Source organism: Manis javanica, chromosome 18 (assembly GCF_040802235.1).
Source record: "Manis javanica isolate MJ-LG chromosome 18, MJ_LKY, whole genome shotgun sequence".
Lineage (NCBI taxonomy): Eukaryota > Metazoa > Chordata > Mammalia > Pholidota > Manidae > Manis > Manis javanica.
This window is the reverse complement of record NC_133173.1, coordinates 687,063-700,789: the sequence shown is the minus strand read 5'-3', so window position 1 is coordinate 700,789 and position 13,727 is coordinate 687,063. Positions and strand designations below refer to the sequence as shown.

At 51.0% G+C, this 13,727-nt stretch overlaps 1 long non-coding RNA gene across 1 annotated transcript; it reads left to right on the top strand.

Moving 5' to 3' along the window:
* The first annotated feature begins 4,441 nt into the window (after positions 1 to 4,441).
* Positions 4,442 to 13,395, top strand: LOC140847244 (uncharacterized). Its single transcript, XR_012127049.1, has 3 exons — positions 4,442 to 5,263; positions 7,340 to 8,748; positions 9,570 to 13,395. It is a non-coding gene; the product is annotated as an uncharacterized lncRNA (long non-coding RNA).
* Positions 13,396 to 13,727: the final 332 nt, after the last annotated feature.

The window sequence follows — 13,727 nt, the reverse complement described above, 5'->3', positions numbered from 1 at the left end:
GTGCCTCAGTGTCTTCGCCTCCCTCCTCCGCCTTCCCTTTTCCAACTCACGGGCGAGCGACTCACCAGGACTTTCCGGGTGTGGCCCAGAAGTCCCCGTCTGGGGGGTCCTCGGTCTTGGGCATTTTGTGCGCCCATTTGACTGGCACCTGGGCACCCTGACCTTGGTCCAGTGTTTTTCTGGGTGTGTCTCTGAGGGCATTTTGGATAAAGTGAGTGCTTAGATCAGCAGACAGGGTGGGGCATTGCCCTCCCAGGGGTGGGGCTCACTCAGCCTATGACGAGCTGGACGGGGCAGTTGCCTGACCCGCCCCCGGTGAGACCACCCCTCCTGCCCGGCTGCCTTTGCTCGTCATCCGAGGGCTTCTGCCCTGCTCCTGGGCTCGGAGTGAAGCACCTCATCTTTGGTCTCCTTCCACCTGCCTGGGGAGGCGGCCCACACCCGGATGTTCCTGGGCCTCCAGCCCGACAACCTCACTGAAGATGTGGGGGCTTCCTACCTCCAGCAGTGGTCCAGCTCCTTACCACACAGGCACTCGTGCGGGTAGCCTGCAGGTTCTGTTTCTCTGGGGTCCCCTGTGCATACGAGACCCCTGTGCACATGGCTGTCACCTGTACATGCACTTCCTCTCCAGGAAGCCCTCTGTGCCCCTGCAGTGTGAGTCAGGGGCCTCTGCTCCGTCCCAGAGCCCCCCACCTCAGCACCGTGCCCTCCACTGCACACTGTCCACTCGCCTGTGGCTCACTGTGAGCACAGCCAGGTGGGGCTTGGCGAATCCTGGGGACCTGCCAGCCTTCCGCTGCTCAGGGACCTCTCAGCCCAGCCGGTCCGGGGGTGGCGGGATTGAGCCAGCACAGCGTTCACCCTGAACTTCTCTCCACTCAGATCCCTCGTCCTCTGAGAGCCACGCCATCCTGACCCACACAGGTTGGCTCCTGCCCTGGTTTTCCCCGACGCCACAGTCCCCCACTGAGGATGCAGCCTGCTCACCCAGGTGGGCCCGGGACCCCTGTGGTCCTAGCAGCCTCACCCCATCAGGGGCCTGGGCGTCGAATGCCACATGCTGGCTGCAGTGCCACGTCCCCAGAGCCATGGCCTCGCCCCTCAGCCTCGTCACCAGTGCTCGCCGCAGCGGCTGGGTGAGAATTGTGCCCTTCCTGCCCCCGCGAGTAGCTGAGTCCACCGGCCCCTGGACCCCGTGCCTCGGGCTGCCCCTTGGGAACCTACCTGGGCAGCAGCTGCAGGCTGCAACCCCGCCCCGCCTGGAACCTGCCTGCTGGGTCTCAGCAAGGCTCGCGCCAGTGACACTGCTGGGATGTGATTTCAAAGTAGAGGATGGGTCACTTGCTAATCACATAGACTTTCTAATACAAATTTCCATTTAAAGACATTATTAAATGAGGTTCAAATGAAATACTAAAAATGCTGCTTTTCACAATAATAAGGAGAAGTCGGAGTGGAGTGCCAGCCTGTGGGTCTGAGAGCCGCACTCCAGTCCCAAGCAGACTTCAGAACGCGGCATGTTTGCAAACTTCCTTCCTGTGCGCATTTTTTAGGAAATCTGGAGTTGCCAACTGACTGATGAGTCACTCAGTCTCTGAGCCTCCAGCCAGGGACCCAGCCGGAGCCAGAAGAAACGTGTCACAATAATCCCACGGGGATGGTGGGCGCTGTACGGGAGCTGACATTCTATGAAGACCCACAACGCAGATTTTATGACAGCCTGTGGGGAAAACAAACTCTTAAAGTGTGCAGTTTTGAATGAGATTTCTAGAGATTTGAGGCAGCCTTGATAATACACTACAGAATGTCATTTGGTGCCAAAGGTGCCCTGGTCCCTCCCATTAACCAACACCCCTTATTCCTCTCCTGGCCACCCAGACCCCTGTGACCATTTTACGTGTGTACTTGATGGGATCAGCCCCTGAACTGTGGGCTGAGTAAGGCAGGTGTCCCTCCCCAGTGTGGGTGGGCACCTCCCAAGGCACTGGGTGCCCGAATGCAGCCAAAGGCGGAAGGAGGGAGAATGTGCCCCCTCTGCCCACCTGCTTGAGCTGAGGCGGCAGCCCTCCCCTGCCCTTGGACCGACGTGGCACAAACGGCCCCCAGTTCTCAGGCCTGCAGACTTGGGCTGAACGACGCCCCTGGCTGTCCTGGGTCACCAGCGTACAGATGGCCGGTCCGGGACTTCTCAGCTGCCGTAAGCGCATATGTGGAAGGATGATGTCTGGCTCCTATTGGTGCTGTTTCTCTGGAGATCCCTGACTTACACGCGCCCCTCCGGCCCTCAGGATTTCAAGAGCTCTGTCACATACACTACGGGCACCCCCCCCGAACCAGAACTACATCCATGGCTGTTACTAAATCAGAGCAGAAAGGAGGCAGGCAATGAGCAGAACGGCCCTCCTCGGGCCCCTGTGGGCCCTCGTCATTTGCTGGCCATTGTTGTCTGTTTCTCTGCTCTGTAGAGGGTGATACACCCAGCATACCTGTCCTTTGAGACCCAGTTCACAGATCACTTCAGTTTGAAGCCTTCCCAAACGCTGCCCAGGAGAAGTGGGCCTCCACAGAACTCTGTTGCGTGAATCATGTAGAGCGCCTTGTCTACACGTTCATTGTGCTCATGTGTCTGCAGGGTCTTCCAAACCCATCCCAGGGTGCCTTGAGGACAGGTGCACGGACTCATTTCTGTGCCCCTGGCATTTAGCAGAGGTTCCTCACACAGTAGCCACCGTGTCGCCGACAAGACTCGGCTCCACCCGGGACCAGTGACACCCGCCTCACCTCCTGGAATCCACAGTAGAAATACTAACAGCTTCCACCTCTGGTAAAGGCGGAACAGGCGATTCAGACCAGCCCTTCCAAACCTGGGTGGGAAGAGCAGGGGACTTCCTTTACTTGATAAAGAAGTTTGCAAATAAAGGAAAGGCTACAAAAAATAATGGTAAAACACTAAGGTCTACCCTCTGATAACCACAATCACCACTTCAGTTCAACATTTTACCAGGGACCTAGCCAGCCCAAAATGACAAGAAAAGGAAATAAAATATAAGCAGGTTGCAATGGGAAAAATAGAAGTCTTACATTTGCAGGTGTCATGATTATGCTCATAGAATTTCCAGACGTTCTCCAGATAAGTTAACTGAAATTATAAGAAAGATTAGCAAAGTTGTAGGAAAGAACAATTGTATTTCTATACATCAGCAGCAAACAGAAAGTGATCATTTTTCAAAATGCTTCTTATAATGGTACCAAGAAAGATCAAGTATCTGGGAATACAGACAATAAAAGATGTGTAAAACCTGTATGGAGAGAAATAACAAAACTTTATTGGGAGACATCTAAAGAAGATTCAAACAAATGGAAAGGATTCACCGGAAGACTTCGCATTGCCAAAATGCCTTTGCCCCCCACCACCAGCCCAGACATTCAGTGAAATCCCAGTGAAAACCCCACTGGGGTTATGTTGTTTTTAGGTTTCTGGTTTTCACTGACTAGCGGTTTCTAACATTTACATCCAAGTGCAAAATGCCAAGAATAGGAAAGACACCCTTAAAGGACAATAATGGGGGACTGGCCCACCAAACGTCTCAACTTACAAGCCTCCTTTATCAGGTCACTGCAGTATTTGCACAGGGATTGACCAATAGACCAATGAATGAAAATACAGAGCCTTGAAACAGACCCCCACACATGTGCAGATGGCGGGTTCATAGCAAAAAAGACACCAGAGCGGAGGGGAAGGGTGGCCTTTTCAACAAATGGAACTGGGACATCAGGGTAGCCATATGGAAGATCCAGTGAAATTGGGTCCTACCTGACAAAATATGCAAAATCAACAACAGTGGGTTATAGGCTTTAATATAAAAGACAAAACTATAAGGTTTTTAGTGGAAATACAAGAGAATCTCTTCCTGACTTTGAGGTAGAAAATATTTGGCTTTCTTTAAAGTAAGCCATAAAGGAAACGTGATAAATTAGACTGCATTAAAATTAAAAATTGCCATTCATCAGAGACACCTTTTGGAGGGTGAAATGGAAAACCCCAAAGTCGAAGAAAACCTCAGCATAGGAGCACATACCCGACAGGAGCTAACACCCAGAATGCAGGAGGGGTGCCTGTGAATCAGCAAGACCCCCCTCCCCCCGCCAAGGGCGTCAGTGGGTACGGCCCCCCCGGAGAGGAGCTGCGCCGTGTCTGCTAGAGCTGAGACACGCGGCCCCTGGCTATGCAGGCGTGTGTGCGGCTGTGCCCGTGCCAGTGTTCACAGCAGCAGTTTTCATAATAGCCCCCAGACTGGAAGAAGCCAAGTGCCTGTCAAGCTGTAAAGTGGATGAATGGGTGCACTGCGGAAGGTGAGCTTTCACAGAGGAGTGCTGTTCCGTGGTGACACTGACGAATCTTTAAAACCCTGTGCTGAGCCAAAGAAGGTAGAAAACCTATTCTATTTATAGAAAGGTCGAAAACAGGCCCTGCTGAGCCATATGAGTAAGGATGCACACTTAGGTGTTAAAAACAGAAATGAAAGCCAGGAGCGATTACCGTAAACGTCAGGATGGGGACAGAGGGTGTCGCAGCGTGAAAACGAGACACACGGGGCTGCTAGGTGCTGGCACTGCTCATTTCTTAGCTTGTGGGGTGACATGGATTTCTACTTTTTGCTACTGAGCCATACATTTTTGCTTTGTGGGGAAGAAAAGGAAACGTCAGCGTGCTCTGAGGGTCGTTCCTGAGCACGTGCTGACCTGTCGGAGCTGTTCTGCTGAAGCGTTGGCACGGCGCTGGCCCTTCTGAGGAGGCACCGAATCTGGCCGCCCAGCCTGGGCACCCTGGTGCAGGGAACAGAGCTCGGAGACATTCAGACTCGCAGACCAGTCACCCCAGTGAACTGGCCGCTACTAATGGTGCAGAGCATCCCCAGAGGGGATCTGCGGGGACTGTGCCTGCAGCTCACGGCCCCCTCCTCGTCCCTGCAGGGAGTCCCTCGGCCTCCACCTGTTTCTGCGAAGTATGCATCTCCCGCGCCGCCCGTGCTGAACCGAGCAGCACACGGGACGCAGAGCCGTGCTTCGCTGCTGTCTGGGCTTCTCTGCTCGAGGCTCGGGGAGGCCGAAGGCCGAGCGCACTTGGTCTTGGCCGCCGCCCTGTTGTTCTGCTTGAGGCTGTGAGGTCCGCAGACCTTCCCGGGGTTTCTTCCCAGCAGCTGGGGAACGCCGCCCCCCGGTGGTATAAGGCATCTAAACCAGTGAGCATCAGGTGCAGGTAAGAGAAGCCTTCGGAAAAAATTAAAATAAAAAATATACAACTCCCAGAGCAAGAGTGAACGACACAGTAGGTCTCCCAAGTTAAGCAGATGTGTGTGGAAAAAGCACACTCATTTGGGGTGTGTTTCGCTAATAAAAGCAAAAGCTTAATACACGTTACAGGTTTTTCTTTTTGTTAAATTGCGAGTTGTTTATCACATTTAAAAAGGAGATTATAAGAACCTGCTAGTCTTTAATGTCTGAAAATTCAATTCAGGTATCCTTGATGGAGTAAAATATATCTTTTTTTTTGATTAAAGTATTTGTATGATTGTGGCATTTAGAAGTACTTTTATCGAAAATTATTTTCAATAGTTTAAATTTGCTCGTTAAGCTGGGACAGCCAATGAAGTCAGCTTCGTACGTAGGAAAACCACAATCAAGTCCCTCAGCCCTGATTTCTGAGACTTGTCTTCTGCAGGACGCCTTTTACCCTTAGCCACGCAGCTGACCTTGAAGTTATAATGAGATTTTCCTCTTGCCTGTAGGGGAGAGGCAGGGGGTGGCGGTGGGAGACCCGGAACGGGCACCCTGCGCTCACAGAGTTCAGAGAATCAGTTTCCGGGTGCCTCAGCTGCCTCTCCAGAAGCCCTCCCAAGGAAGGTCAGAATGCGGCACAGATTCTCCTGTCCCCCCCACCGTTCCCTTGACGTGGCCTTTCTTGACGAAGAAGAGAGGCGTGCCTGACTCCCCGAGACTTACTGCTGGACATTGCTCTGCGGAACAGAGACAATTTAAAATATTCTCTTCAGGGACAACGCCTTTAATGATTAATCAAAGCCTTCAGGCTTGTCTAGGGCCTCCGGCCAGTCTCCGTCTGCAGCTCCCAGGTGGCTCTGCGGGGGTGCAGGCCTGGCTGTGCTGGCCCGGGGGCCTGAACCCAGATCCATTATAGAGTAAGGTGGGGGGAGACGGGAGCATCCCTGCCTGCCTGCCACCCTGCGGGGAGAATCCCCCGAGGACAGAACTGAAAGCCCCAGAAACAGTCCCTTCCCAGTACTGAAAGGTAAGCCGTTCTTTTCAGATGTTTATATCCCAACCCGGACACTATAAAGCTGACTCTTTCAAGTGTGGCTGGACTGTTTTCTGAGCTGCCAGAATGCTTCAGTGTGCACTGACTCCATCGTGCAGGTAAAAACCTTTGCCATCTTTCAGATTGGCATGCTTCACTCAGCAGGGCAGTCAAAGCCTATTTTAATACAACATATCATGAAATATTTATTACAGTTAGGGGCCGAGATTATCTTAATTCACTTCATAGCTGTGGATAAAATGGAAGTTCCTATGGCCAGGATTCTCAGCTGGCCCTGGGTGGCTGGCTCACTACACATGTGTGGGCAGTGTGTCATTATTGACTCTGTAAAGAGCTCTGCCCAGTGCTCTGGTCAATACAGTGGCAGGGCTGCAGGGCTGCAGGAGAGCAGAGCAGAGGCTGGAGTGGTGGCAGCTTCGAGGACAGAGAGTGAGGTGCCTGCGGGGCAGAGAGGCCCAGGGGCAGAGAGCGGCTTGCTGCGTGCAGACTCGCTCTGAGTGGTCAGGATTTTAGTGATTGACCTACCACTGTGGGAATAAAGCTGGGTATAACCCTTTCACCCCAAGAACATTCTACTGTCATTTCTTTGGTCACATTGAATCCATAGTGAACTTGTTGGGGACTGAAACCCATTGGCAAGACAATAATGTGTTTAATTTTTCTATCTTCTAACAAAAAACAAAATTATATGCTAGTTGTAAGACTGATTCATTTTTTACACTGTAATTAAATACATAGGGTAAGTTTGTGAGATCTAATGTACTTAATAATTTCTGGTGTTTATGATTATTATTTATTTCAAAAAACTAGAGACCAGTGTGCAATAAATACACAGGTGCATACACATTTTCCAAATACCATGCTCCGTTCGCCTAGCTTCATAAATAACGATATTTTATCTACACTTTTGTCAATCAGTCCTGGACAGAGGAACCTTCATTTTATCCACAATCTTATCTACACTTGTATCTACACTCCAGTCTTGTCTCTGCTTTCCTGCAGCCGTGCAGCCGTGTCACCCAGAGCACTGGGCGGAGCTCCTTTGAGTCAATAACAAGGTATTGCCCACAGGTGTGTCGTGAGCCAGCCAACCAGGGCCCGGTGAGAATCCTGGCCACAGGAACCTTCACTTCATCCGCACTTTACACTGTCCATTACTAAATAAAGAGTGACAGTCATATTTGGTGTAAGTCACTTTATTACTGATTACTCTAAGTAGTGTCTCCTACAAGATATGCTCTTTATTTTTTTATGATTCTTTTTAAAGTAATGTTCTTCAAAACACATGGAAAAATAGGGTTGTTTCCTTCCAATATTATTTAATAAAGCGGGCCTGATCTGACTGAACAGGTTTGCCAGAAATGACCGGCTTTGCTGACTAGGTTATAGGCATTTTCCATCGACTTAATAAGCTAAATCTGCAGCTCCAAGGTTTTGACCAAAACAAAAATATGCATAAAGCAGGTAAAATGAGGAAGATATTTTATAAAATAATATCATGCTGAAAAAAGTTATGTTGGAATTAAAATTTCAATTTTCCCGACACTTCATGATTAAATAAGGTGCCTGTAAGTGAGGAGGTGGCAGGTATAATTAATTGTCACTCCATACATATTGCAGAAGTGTTTTTGGGTCTACTGCCCAGCATTTAAATAGGAATGACTTTAATGAATGGGTAACAGCCATTTGCAAAGAAGGCGGTTTCAATTATTTGATTTCAACAACGCAGCAGGAGGACCTAATAAGTCATCAGCTGATTATTCATTTTTTTAAAACACTTCAACAATACGTAAGGATACCATTTTTTACATAAAACCCAGAAGGAGTTGCAAGAATTGATGACAGTTTTATACCATAACTTCTTCCCACCTACAATTTCTGAGAGCAAGTCTTCTCAGTATTTATCTCTGTAGAAACGGGAAACAATAAAATAGATGCTAAATCGCGTCTCATTTTAGCAACAAGTGAAATTCATCAGTGGAATATGATGTCAGTTTTTAACACCATCTGTAACATGTTGAGATGTATTTTCAAGGGGCGTGGTTGTGTGTGTTGCCCGCGTGTCTGCTCCTTCCCTTGCTTGTCTTCCTGCCAAAGCTCGTGCTCCCAGTGCCTCAGCCTCTGGCACGACGTTGTCCCTGGGAGTCACTCGCTCTCCTGATGGCCTGGGGCCTGGAGTGGCCATGCTACTACTTTCCCACAGTGGAAAGCGAGCAGTCACGGTCTGTGTAACGTCCAGGCCACAGCTTTTAAGAGGGGGGTGTATCTTCTCCACTTTCCTTCCCTCCCCACCTCTGGATCTGCTAAGATGATGCAGCCCTCACGGATGGGAAGCCACAGGACGGAAAAAAGCCTGAGTCTGCATCGTGGATGGACAGCCACGCCCAGACCAGGACGCCCACCTGACACAGGTAAGCGACCGTGAAACAAGCTTCCGCTGGGCCGGCCGCTGGGACCCGGGGAATCTGTGTAAGCGGCCTCATCACCTCACCCAACACAGCACCTGGCCACCTGTCAGTATTTCTGATACATCTAGTTGCTTTTTCCAAATGTGTGCTCACAGTAAACTGTGCCGGTAACTCAACCCAGAAATTTTTAACACTTAGAGCCTTATGGTCACAGGAAATTATCTGAAAATTCAATTTCCATTTATATTTGTAATTTTGATGTAGAGAATGTGGCTGGGGTGACAATAAATATAAAAATGTGTTATGCTAGCTCTCATTATGTAAAGGAAGGGAACCAGCAAAATGAACTTGAGATAAAAGGATGACATGAAATATCATCATGTTAAAGAAGAGTTTGTTCATGTACAATTTTTAAAGGATGAGGGGCTCGCCTTGAACCGCTACCAGAGTTTCTTCTACTACTTTAAAGTTATTTAATACTTTAAAAACCTATGTACTACTGTCCTGGAGGGGTTGTGTGTTTTCCTCGGTCCTTGTCCCGGCCACAACAAAGAACTGAAGGGCAGAGACACAGCAGTGAAGTGGAGTAAAAGTTTTATTTAAAGTTACTTAAAGAGGAAGTGCGGGCGACCTCGGAGAGAGGAGCGCGCCTAGGGGTTTAGGGTCTGGGGTTTTATAGGCGGCTGAGGATTTTCAGGAGAGCGAGAAAGGGCAGATGGAGACCTGCCAAACTGCCCCAGAATGTTCATCCTTGTTAAGACAATAAGTTTCTTTTTTTCCCTTTAACTCAACACAAGAAATATACTGCTGTGATTCCTTTCCAGGATACCAGCTTCTGTCTGGAAGCCCATCAATCAGACTCTGCCCTGACTCCAAGGTGGGCTGAGCCACCGCCTGTTTGATTGAAATGCCGCCTTAGGTTTAAGATAGAATTCTTCCTGAATAAGCTGGGCCTTTGAGCAGGTGCTAAAGTGGATCTTACAGCGGTAGGTGCTGGCTGACGCCATGAAAGCAGAGGCTGTGCTCAGAGACTTTCCTTTACCTGGGGGGCTATTCAAACTTCTAGGCCAGGTTGCTCCTCGCCTTCTTCTTGGTGTTTTTCATTTTCGGCGTGTTTTTCCTGGTGTTTCCCCCTCCTTATTTCGTTGTATCTTTGGATAGACCAGGGCTCCTCAACCAGGCACCACCAGCCCTTCGGGTCACCTGCTGCTTTGTGGAGGGGGGCGTCCTGTGCAGGCAGATGCTCAGCAGCCTCCCCAGGCCCCTCCCACTGACGCCTCCTCCCCAGCCGGGGCCACCCCAGTCCTCTCCACACGATGCCCGCTGTCCCTGAGGGGCAAATCCGCTGGGGCTGAGAACCACTGGTACAGATCACGTGCTCCCTGCCTTTGGGTGCCCATCACTCAGGAAGGCGAAGCCCTCCTGTGCGGGAATGCTCCTTGTGCCCAAGGGAAGGGGGCAAATGAGTTCCTGAGCCTCTGCTGCTCAGCCTGCTGGGCTTGGCCTCTGAGCTACTCAGAGTGTGGCCCCCCTCTTCCATCTGCCCCCCTGACAGCAGCCACGCGATCTGGAGGCCTCCCCCCGCCATCCCTCCAGGGGAAGAGCCCAAGATGCCCCACGACAGTACCCTGACTGGCTAGCTGGCCTCGCCTGCCTCCCCATCTTCACTGCCCGCTGCATCCTGTTCCCGCCTCCCCTCCCCCACGGTCCAGCCACGCCAACGGCCTCCGAGCGCTCTGGCCACGGGCCACCTCTGTGCTTTTGCTCACGCTGCTTCTGGCCACCTGCTCGCCTCCTTCCCCGCTGCCGTCAAGCGTCAGCCCAGGTCCCCTCTCCAGACGAGCCTTCTCTGACCCGTGCCGCTCAATGGGCCCTGCCCTGCCTGGATCCTGGACCTCGGACCTCCGTCCTGACGCACGCTGGAGGGGACACGTGTGTGAATTAGTCAGTGGGGCGTGATGGCTACTTTTCCTATTGAGGCCATTCAGGCCACCAGCCTGGCTCATTGAAAAATAAGTGAACGAGATGTCACTTCCGAGTTACATCAAGACTGAGATGAATGGAGAAAAACCACCATACTTAGAAAAAACCTGGAAAAATAACATCTCCTTGCACGTAGCTGCCACCTGAACACCGCTGGCGGCTTACTCACTGTTTACATGTCAGTGTGACTGCGGCCGTGGCTGCACAACGAAGTGCCCCCAAGGTCAGCAGTTAGCAAGGACAAAAGTGTTCTGGTGGTTTGGGTGGGTAAGGGATTCAGGAGAGATGCTGGCTCAGGGGCTCCCATGAAGTCGCACTAGAGATGTTGGCTGGGGCCGAGGAGGCTGACCAAGGCGGTTGTCAACAACTCAGATTTCATGACATTCCGTGGAACATCGAACAGCCTTGAATGATCCCCAAAGCCGAGTTTCTCTGCAGAGAAATCTGTACCCGCCCAACCCTCAGGGCAAAGTGCTTTACTGGTGTGTCTCTACTGCCCTCTCGTGGTCATTTCTCATATTGCTGTACCTCTACGAAGAAAGATGGAATCCACTTGGTGGTATTCACAGAAAAAAACAATTTCAGTACTAAACACAGTGCTTAGAACAGCGCTTCCCAGGAGCGGTGGGAGTGCCGCCCGGGCAGCTGCCTTCGGAGGGTTTAGCCTCACTGCAGAAGGGAGATGCCCAGCCCAGGAGCGGATCGCATCAGGCCGCAGGGCTGGTGCAGCTCAGGCCCTGGGTCTGACTCTCTCTTCCATGGGCACCGCCATCTCTGTCACCATCACTTCTATCGCGGCCGCCACGATCCCAGCACTGCCACCCGCCCTGGGGCCGTCCGACAGTGTGGGCTTTTGAAATAGAAGTTAATGGGATAACAGGAAATGGGACAGATTAGCTATAAAAGCTAATTTTTGTACCGAGCTTTTCATTTTGCAAAGAACGTTCGATTTCTTCCAAACTGCTCCATACCCCAGGCACCTCTCATGCGTGTCCCTGCTGAGGTGGGAGTGTGATCAAGATCTCATAAACGATGCCAGGAAAAAAGTAGCTAATATTGACAAAATGGTTGTTCTGGATAGAATATAACTTTTCAAATATACAGCACAGATTTAAAAAGTTGGCTGGTGTTATATCCAGTACCATCTGTGACAGGTTGAATTGTGTCCCCCAAAATTCATACGGAAATCCTAACTTCCACGACCTCAGAGTGGGACTGTCTTTGGAGATAAGGTCTTTCTTTAAAGAGGCAGTTATGGTGACGTGAGGTTGTATGGGTGGCCCTCGTCCTACATGCCTGGCGTCCTTGTAAGAACAGGGGGTCAGGACACAGATGTGCGTAGAGGGACTGTGCGAGGACACAGGAGGAGATGGCCATCTACGCGCCGAGAGGCTCAGAGGACCCGGCCCTGCTGACACCTTGTTCTGGACTTCCCAGCCCCCAGGACTGTGAGAGAATAAATCTCTGTTGCTTAAGCCACGCGGTGTGCAGGATGTGTTACGTCAGCCCTAACAAACCGCACACCTCGCAAGGGAGCCGCGAACGTGGGTCTGTACTCTGGACTTGCCAGTCCAGATGTGGGCTTGGCAGGGTCAGGCGTGGCCCTCCACCGCCCACTGCAGCCCAGGGGGGTCAGCAGGCCTTTCCAACCCCTGCTATAATGACAGGCTCCCAGAGCCACTGCCAGCGACCACCGTTCATGCCTTGAGACTCGGAAGTCGGGGCACAGTGAGAACACTAAGCGTTTCAGGAAGAGGAAATGTCCATGTCCCTCAATTTTATAAACCAGCCACTCAGATCAGCTGGTGGCTTCAGGGTCTGACCCACCCAGAGTATAGTGGGATTGGCTAAGGGCTCTGCCGGAGAGCAGGAAGCCCTCGGGTCCGGCCGACAACCCATTTCCTACCCGATGGTTAATCTTATGTGTCAACCTGACTGGGCCAAGGGACGCCCCGATGGCAGGTAGGCATTATTTCTGGGTGACTCTGAGAGGGTGTTTCCAGAAGCAATGAATGGGGCAGGGTTTTTCGCCCTGAGTTGGTCCACATATTTATGGATGAATAATTACAGGGTTACATAATAAAACAGGTCACCAGCAGCTCTATTCTTACTGCTTTTTTAAGGTTGTAAGCACTGAAGAACCTCGTCCCCGTAAGGTGAAAGGTGGGAGGACGCATTTTAGCAGAGCATAAGTTCGTTGCTTTGGGCCCCTTCTCCACGCTTGCTCAGCACGCAGTCCCGCTCAGCGGCTCCCTGGGAGGACGGCGGGAGCAGGGCAGCCAGGAGGCCTCCTGGACGGTGACGTCCTATGACTTAAACCAGGTAGAGGAGGGTACAAGGCATGTACTGTATCATTGTCCATAATCCTCCATAGTCCATAAATAAGCTTTTACATATACTTGGTATTTAATTTTAAAATAAGATAGAAGAAATGCCCTCAAAAACATATAAACAGGTAAGAAGTATTTATCTTTCAACCAAGTAAGACTCATGGAGCATCTTTTTAATGGGAGTGTTTATTTTCTTCGCTTCCTGCCTACAAGGCATTATTGACACCTGCCGGACTGCTCAGGTCAGATTTCTCGGCAGACTTCCTTCCAGTAAACATGGTGTCTTCCCTCCAGGCCTATCACGGCCACTTGATCCGTACACTCCAATTCACTAGCCAATATTAGGCATTATTCTAGACGGTAGGAACACCGAAGTGAACAGAGCACCTGCCTTCATGGCGTAAGAGGAACACAGACATAAACCTGTCAGTGGGATGACACAAGCAGGGACAGGGAGAAGGGAGGGCTGGGCGGGTGATTGGTGCCATCCTGAGCACAGCAGCTGGGATGTGACATTGTAGGAGGAAATGATGGAACAGGTCATGAGGATGTCAGGGACAGGATGTTCTAACAGGCAACCACATGTGCAAAGGCCCTGGGGCAGAAGCACAGCCTGGTGTGCTTCTGGGGCAGCTGGGAGATGAGTGGGACCGGGGACGTGGTACAGGG